The 7,006-nt window shown below is 40.8% G+C and overlaps 1 long non-coding RNA gene across 1 annotated transcript; it reads left to right on the forward strand.

Moving 5' to 3' along the window:
• The first annotated feature begins 878 nt into the window (after positions 1 to 878).
• LOC142601295 (uncharacterized) lies at positions 879 to 4,554 on the forward strand. Its single transcript, XR_012834896.1, has 3 exons — positions 879 to 947; positions 4,150 to 4,269; positions 4,360 to 4,554. It is a non-coding gene; the product is annotated as an uncharacterized LOC142601295 (long non-coding RNA).
• Positions 4,555 to 7,006: the final 2,452 nt, after the last annotated feature.

The raw sequence follows: 7,006 nt of genomic DNA on the forward strand, positions 1-7,006 counted from the left end.
GCTCATTAGATAATAGCACGTCACACGAAGGCTGGATGAGTGGCTATCAGGAGTGCCTATCAGCTCTGGGGCAAGTACACATCTGGTCACAACTTCAAAATCTGCAGTGCTGTGTGATCCTTGAATGGCTCTGTGAAAGAGTATGAGGACAAAAGTTTGTGCACCTCAATGCTGCTACGTAATAAGTAGGAAGAAAAGAAGACTGAAGGGGAAAAAAAAGGTCTCCTCACTCTTTTTCAATATTATTAAATTAGAAGGAGAAGCATCCCTGCTATCTGAATTATAGCAACCTGGATTTGCTGTTTTATTGGATTGCTGTTAAGACAAGCAAGACACAGCAAATCTCGTTGAATAATGTTTCTTTACAGCGTGGGTTTGTAATGAATGAACTTGCTGGCAGCAGGCTGACAAACAAGACAAATATTGATTGCAAATGCCAAAAAGCACAAGAATAGAATGGGAATAGGTGTCGAGTTCTGCTGGGGATGCTATGACAAGTATTAAGCCCTTGCGTTCAGTTCAATGCTATCCAAATGAAAATACCATGATGTAGGCAGCCATACAAACATTAACAGCCCACGAGGGGGAACAGGCGATTCCTGTGCATTCACTACAGGCAGGCAAATTATTTGTGTGAAGAGGGCTTGCTAATTTAGTCCACAGAAAGGGAAAATAAACCATATCCCAAAGTAATGGGGTCCCAAGATCTCCTATGGACATACTCTGCTGGATTCCGATTTCATTTGCACCAGCAGAAGTTGCTCAGTTGTAGTCAGCAGAGATGAGCATCAGACCCTCAGAGGTCCTAATGATGATTTCACATGCATTTTGTTCTTTAAAATATTGTTTTACCTTGTTGTGCAATATTTTACTCTCACAGAGTCTGAAGCTGGAGCTCCAGGACTGTGGGGAGAATGAACAAGAAGTACAACTGAAGAAAGCAGCAGGTAAAAGATCAAGATCCGAGGGCAAATATGTTCTGTACTGAGAATGCAGACTGTATGATTCCCTCTTCTTCAGCATGAGGTTAGAGTTGCACCATTAGGAGTGGCGTTTAGAGATTTTATATGGAAAATAGCTGAATTTTAATGTGAATTACAGGTAGCTGTACATGCTGTATTTCTTTGCCCATTAGATACTTGTCTGTATGCCCCTGTGGCAGATAGCAAGGCACACAGCACCACCTTAGAGATTATTTTTGAACCAACTAATTGGAATACACAGGAGGAAGGTGTCCATGGAATTAGAGCCATGAAATTAAAACAAAAGTAAAGAAAAATATTTTACTTGAAGTGACATTTAGTGTGAAGAGATTTTTTTCCTCTCAAAGTAAATATTTTTACTATCCTCAAAATACACAATTATCAGAAACCTAGTTTATTATTCGAAGTGGCACTTACCAGTTTTGCTTCATTTCAGTGCATTTTTGGTTTGATTTCTAAACAAACAACAATGCTTTGACATGAAAAAAAATGCTGATATTATTTTGAAGCTGGACCTGAAGAAAACCAATACTGCACAATTGTCTGCATCCTGCACAGGTGTTTTTACCTCGTGAAAAAGACTCTTTCCACAGTTGCACGACATAACCATGAGCACAAAAAGTCGGAGCATGAAACTGGAGCAGGACTCCTGTGCCACACAGAGCTTGTGGGAAGCTGAGGTGTAGCTCCTGTGCTGGAAGCAGGTCGGGAGGTGATGCTCATGTGAGGACAGGAGGCTGCCTGTGATCCCCCTGAGTGCTCCTCACCTGAGGACCGAGCTGAGGCTCACGCTGGGGGTCACAGGCTGGGGAAGGTTGGCCTCTGCAGAGGCAACTTTCCCGATGAGGACATCTTGTGCAGCCACACAGCCTCTGCTGATCTCTGAGTGCCGCCTCGCTCTCCCGCACATCACCTGCACCCAGCTTTTAGATTCATTCCTCCTATGAAGTTTGCATTTGCTTAAAAGTCAAAATTGGTTTTGGGGTTTGTTTGTTTTGGGGGTTTTTGTTTATTTGTTTTTTCCTCTCCAGAGAAAAAAAAACAGCTGTGGATTATTCCATTCAGAAATACAGCTGTGCAGTCAGATACTAAGAGTTAATGTATGTCTTTGCATGAAACCTCTTTCTGTCTCTCTTGCTTTTCCATGGCATGTTTTCAGATAAGAGCTTTTATTCTGTAACAGTGCTCTTCAGTGGATGCTTCACATCCTAAACTTCAGCACATGCAAGACTGATCATTTTAAGCCTCTAAATTAAAAAATATCTTTTCCTTTCTTTTTGTTATTCTTTGCTGTGTCTGGCTTCTACACTCACAGAGCTCTCCATATAGAATCTGAGGGAGTCTCAATTCTGCTTTTTAAGGGTATCTCTGAAACCCTGTCCTCTTCCAGAGGTCAAATAGACGTTGTTTCTTATTCTTGTCCAGTTGCATGGCTGGATGCTGAGGCCCTCCCTCTCCCCCCCCTGCAGTTTGGAGCAGCCAGCGGAGCAGTGCGGTGAAGCCCTGCATGTCTGGTGTCCCCATGGGTCCTGGGAGATGGCTTCCTCAGTGCCCAGAGAGGACCAGACTTAAAAAGTCTCAGTGTCTGCTAGAAAGAGCTGTTTTGTCACTGTGTTTGAAAGCCCTAACTGGCATATAATGGTCACGCCTGTAAACGGGAGTCTTTGCTGTTTGCATAGATATTAAACATTCTTTTTAGATTTTATTTTTCCCCTGGAATATGGTTGCCTTACTTAGAATACACATGTAAAAGCAGAGGTCTGGATTAAAGTGTGAAACACGTGGCTACATGCAGCTATATTCACTCTGCATTTCAGAAGTGCAACTCAATGCGATTTTAGGGGTCACAGAAGGAAATCCCACCTCCGCACCACTTTTTTCCCAACATCTGTGGCTAGATTTTGTTGAAGAACTGAGAAAACAGGGAAACAAAATGTAATCAATGATTACTCAGCTGGGTCTGCAAAGATTTGATTATTTGGGAGTTCCTGTTACATGCTAAATGAATAGAAAGAGAGGTGTCTCTTAAAATGAGTGTTCCTCAAGATAAGAGACTAGCAGTAATTTAAGAGTGAAGCATTGTGGCAGGGTTTGGTCATATATTGCCCAAAGATGAAAATCAGGATTTCTGTATGCTGCTCTGTCCTGGTTTCAGCTGGAATAAAATTAATTTTCTTCCTAGTAGCCGGTATAGTGCTGTGTTTTTTGATTTACTATGAGAATAATGTTGATAACGCACTGATGTTTTCAGTTGTTGCTAGGTAGTTGTAGTGCTTACATTAAGTCAAGGACTTTTCAGCTTCTCACACCCTGTGAGGTAAGTACAGGAAGCTGGGAGAGCACAGCCAGGACAGCTGGCCCAGGCTGGCCAAAGGGACATTCCCTGCCATGGAGCATCATGCCACAGATATAACTGGGGAAGCTAGCCAGGAGGTGGGATCGCTGCTTGGAAACAGACTGGGCATTGGGTATTTTTTAATTTTCCTTCTGCATGTAGTGAGCAAATTGCATTTGTACATAATATTAATTATTATTATAATTATGATTATTATAATAATATTTTATTTTCCTTTGTTATCCTATTAACTGTCTTTATGTCAACCTGTGAGGGTTTTTTTTCATCCTCCTCCCCATTCCACTAGGAGGGAGAGGTGAGCAAGCAGCTGCATGGTGCTTAGGTACTGGCTGGGGTTAAACCACAACATGCTCTAAAAATTATTAAGTGAGAATAAGCAAGTCAAAATCCACCATCTCTTAAATCACAAGATTAATCAAAGTCTTGAAATGTAATTGACAGTGCATGATAGTCATTAAAGCCAAACAAAAGCTTTATAGCTTTGTCTCATATTCACCTTTCCAAAAGAAATATATATAATTTAAGCTCTAGCTTAATTAATTGCAAATATGTGGTGGATTTCAGGTCATCCGACTGGTGGAAAATGTGCCCTGGTATTCATCACTGGGCTAGTACCATTCACCCCAGAAACACACGAGGAACTGTTGATACCTGGAAACTCAAAGGAAAGGCTGCTTTACAGTGGAGTCACTCTATTGACACTCCTGGCACTTAAAAATATTTCTTCTGATGCAAATGAAAGTAAACCCAAAACATCAGCTTTAAGCTACAGACAGATTTTCCCCATTGCTTATTTTTTTTTGTCCCCAGCTCTTGTATGCTTTTCTGCAAGAACTGCTGGGCTGCCAGTGGCTCTCGAGCAGCTTGACATAAATGCGATGAAATCCCACGCTGGAGCACTGAAGTTGAGGCACTGGATTTCTGGAGCAGGTACTATCACTGCACTATCTATGCTGCAAGCAAAAAGTGCCAGGAAATTTACCATGTACTGAGGTAAAATGAAAATATTCCTCTTCTAAGCCAGCTGCAGGTCTCTTATCTGCAGGGAAGATTTCCTCTACCTGTTTTAAGTCACTCTACAGGGAAGAATCATAGTGTTGACGTGCAATTTCAGTGCTCAACTACAAAGCAGAATTCATGAGAAGCTTGCTGTGCAGACAGAAAATGTAGCCTTGGAAAAGGTCAATATTACTTCTGGGATATGAGACACTTGCTGTTCTGGTAAGCACTGAACAAAATGTATCTTTTTTTTTTTTAATTTTGATCTTAGGTAGAAATACTCTGGTTACCTGAGGAAAAAGAAAACAGATCCCTATTATGAAGCGAATGTTGAAAAGAGTTTAAATTCTAGACCTACATGGGGATAGTAAGCCAGATTTTCAGAAGGCAGGTTGGCTGTGTTGTAAACATCCAATGCTTGATTAATAATCAGCCCTTGAAATCTTTTTGAAAAGTGCAGGTCAAAATGTTTGGCCTAAAATCCATTGCAATTACTAGAAAGACTCCTGAACTCCTTAAGTTCAGTCCTGTGAGCGCCCTTTAACACTGAAAATCCCTTTAATGACAGCGACAGGGAGACAGCAAAATGTGCAGGCAGACATTCCCCATCAAGTGATGTATCCCACACTAGGGACTGGGAACCCAGCCTTATACCAGTTTCCTCACAGCCCTCTGAACATGCTGCATGAAGCAGCTGCATGAAACTTGGGAAGAATATTCAGGAGACCAAATGTATTGCTCTGCATTGACTTGAAAATTTTGCTGGGATTAACTTTCTGTCAATTTTTTTTTTTCCCCAATTTATTTTAAGTAAGCTGTCAACTCATTTATTTGTTCTTCTAGCAAGCTGGAAGCATGGGCTGAATGAATCGACCATCTTCCTGAGTATGTCTGCACTGAGATTTAATTACCATGATACACTATGTATTTTGACCCATCTGAGATCTGTACTTCTTCCTAAAACATAGTCATGGACTAAGCCTCAGGAATAAGATGATTTAATACTTTTGGATAAGTATATCAGGAAATAATTTCAACTTTTTTTTTTTTTTTTTTTTTTTTTTAAATAAATTATCACTGGAAGCAATGGACAGTTTCCTGGAGATTGCTCTCTTCCACCTGGTGATGGGCTGACAGCTCCCACTGTTATGCATGCACTGTAAGCTGGCCCTTTCCACCAGACTCTGAGAGCAAGAGTGGTCTCATTGTAAGTGTGTGCTGTCATGCCTTTAGTTTCTGAATATTCAAATCTACACTGACCTCCTCACCCTCCCCCCCCCCCCCCCAATTAACTGGGCCATAATTCTGCATGTGTAGAGATCTCTATTCAGCATCTGAAGTTGTCAAGAAGCCACTTACTGATTCTCATGCTGCTGCTACTGAAGTTTCTCTGTGACCTGCTGTAATTTATGCTGGTGTCTGTAATTCCCAGGTATGGGATGCTATGTCATTGTCCTAAGATGTATGGCAGGGGCGATAAAACTGGCTGAAGGGGTCACCTCAGTTGACCTTTGAGAGATCCATCCTCCCTTTGGAAATCCTGTTGGGCACCTCTAGCTCTGATGTGGCTCTGCTATGGACAGCTTTTGATTTAAATGTGGCTTACAGGATGGTAAATTTAAATTGAGACCATTATTTAAGTCAAGTCAAAATCCTTGTGCATATTATGGAAATGCTTTGTTCTCTAGTTCCTGACTATTGTAAATTATGAAGGTAAAGGTTTGGTATCAAATGAGATGTGCACACATTTCCCAGAATTGTTAGCAGTCGGTGTGTTGGAAGAAAGAGTATATAGCCTTTAAATTCAGAAGTGCAGCCTACTTATTATACAGCTGTTGAATTATTTTTAGATAGCTCTTCTATTCCCTGTTTACTAATTAAATATTTTTAACTTGATGTACAGGATAAATGCTACTGTGTAGAATGTGAATTCAGGGCAAATAAGGTATAATTTAACATCTTAAGAAAAAAAAACCAAAACAATTCCACAGCTATATGAACCGCAGAAAATCAGTGTCTGCTTGGCACTGGCTTTGGAAAGCTCACGAGGCATCCACCTCCCAACGGGTGAGCTGCCAGCCTCTCAGTCCTGCGCCCAACATGCACAGGCACTTCTGAAGAGAGCTTCCACTCCAGCATGGACCTTTCTGAACAGCATGAGAAGTCACTAGCAAAATTGCTGAACAAGAAAAGATAATATGTCACAATTTATTCTACTAATTAGCTCTTCTACATAATATATGCCAGAAAATTTTGGTAACCTTTCCAGAGTGCAATCTTCCTAAAGAAGCAATTCATCTATGTATAATGCCTTGTGTTATGGCTAGTGGGCACCAAGGTCAGCTTGAAGCAAAAGCAGTATCTTCACACCTTTGTGATGCCAGAATTAATTACAATTAGTTTCAACACAGATTTATTAGGGTAACTTTTATTATTAGCCCTAAAAAATATTTCAAAATAGTGTTAACATGTTGTGAGAAACAGGTTATAACCCTTTGGTCTGGGAAATGACAGCTAATGGTACTGACATGATTGACAAACCTATAAACAGTGTAATTGCAAACCTTATCAGCTATTCATGTACTTAACATGCATTCATTAAGCTGATCTCATCTGGCATGGGACAGGCTGGGTGCCAGATAGACACTGCCCAGAGGGGATTAATTTT

This window comes from Balearica regulorum, chromosome 3 (genome assembly GCF_011004875.1).
Source record: "Balearica regulorum gibbericeps isolate bBalReg1 chromosome 3, bBalReg1.pri, whole genome shotgun sequence".
NCBI classification, from domain to species: Eukaryota; Metazoa; Chordata; class Aves; order Gruiformes; family Gruidae; genus Balearica; species Balearica regulorum.